The sequence below is a fragment of the Sinocyclocheilus grahami genome, unplaced genomic scaffold, assembly GCF_001515645.1.
Source record: "Sinocyclocheilus grahami isolate Dianchi unplaced genomic scaffold, SAMN03320097.WGS_v1.1 scaffold1569.1, whole genome shotgun sequence".
NCBI classification, from domain to species: Eukaryota; Metazoa; Chordata; class Actinopteri; order Cypriniformes; family Cyprinidae; genus Sinocyclocheilus; species Sinocyclocheilus grahami.
In genome coordinates, this window is record NW_015506748.1 from 227,949 (window position 1) to 229,440 (window position 1,492).

The 1,492-nt window shown below is 37.2% G+C and overlaps 1 pseudogene; it reads left to right on the forward strand.

Annotated features, from left to right (window-relative positions):
* The first annotated feature begins 375 nt into the window (after positions 1 to 375).
* The window catches only part of LOC107571238 (COP9 signalosome complex subunit 4-like), a 9,683-nt pseudogene continuing 8,566 nt past the window's right edge, over positions 376 to 1,492 (forward strand).

Below are 1,492 nucleotides of genomic sequence, written 5' to 3' on the forward strand. Positions count from 1 at the left end.
GAAATGCCTCTACATTTAAGAAGAGAAAAACTAGCCATGGCATATTGGATTAATCTTTAGGGCCAAAGAGAGGATCATCCTGGAAGAGAAGTACTTAATGAAAGTTGGGAAACAGTAAATAAACCAGGTAAAGGATTTGCATGGAGAATTAAGAAATTGATCAATGAAACGAATAGAATCAAATAAATTTGCATCGGTAATAGTAACTCCTCCAATAGCTCCTTGGTTATTAGAACAACCAGAAGTTGACTTATTTACACAGATGGATCAAAGAACATAGAAACTGGAAGGACAGGTGCTGCATTTTTCATTCCAGAATTTCAGGATAGGAAGGCTGGAAGAATTACGGATGGTACTTCTGTATATACAGCAGAGATGGTAGCTATCCTTATGGCATTAGAGTGGGTATATGAAGTAAGACCGGATAAAGTAATAATATGCTCTGACTCAATGGCAGCTCTTATGAGTTCACAATCATGGCAATCAAATAGAAAAGACATATTAACAGAAATCATGATTACACTATATAGTATTAAACAGATAGGGATAATTACTCGGTTTATATGGGTACCTGCACATGTGGGAATTCAAGGTAATGAAGAGGTAGATAAAATGGCTAAAGAATCCTTAAATATGGATGATCCAAATATAAATATTGCACTCAGCAGAATAGAAGGGAAACAGTTAATATTAAATGCATGCAATATTGTATGGCTATTATAGGGAAACATAATACTGGTCTATGTAATGTTTGTTTAACAGAGGAATCAGTGGAACACGTTATGATGATATGTACAGCATATGAAAGAGAAAGGGATCGACTTGATGATTAATTACAATCCTTAGGAGTTAAAGAATATTCATTATGTAGAATTCTGAATGATGGTCCAAATGCAGGAAAACAAATAAGTTCAATCATGAGATTTCTTAAGAATTGTGGAATAATGAACAGAATTTAAGATTTAGGTGAGAAATGGTACATTCTCTTCAAACTCCATCACAGTAAGTGGCGGTATGCACCTATGAAGTTGGTTCACAACCCGCCATAAAACCAAAAGAAGAAGAAGATGCATTTAGGAATCTTTAAGATTACTTACAACAGAACAGCAATGCATTTTATGGATGAGCGTTTCGTGAACCTAGGAGAGGAGGTAATTCTGACTTTGCTATGACAATCTGGCGCTTCTGAATCAGCGACTGTTTTGTTATTAGTTTAAGTATTTGCTATTGACTGTTCAAATGCGGAGTTTTGCGCATTGTGTGTGTGTGTGTGTGTGTGTGTGTGTGTGAGAGAGAGAGAGAGAGAGAGAGAGACACATCACAGTGGACTCAGCTGTCTTAACCGTGGCTTGTGTACTGCAAACACATACCAGCTTCATCACTGTGTCTGTCACGCGACTCTGTTCCCCTTTCGGGCTCTGTGTTTACATTTATTTTGAAAGATGAAGCTCGCGATTATGGTAAGGGGCGTTACATTTCCGACGAGTGCTTG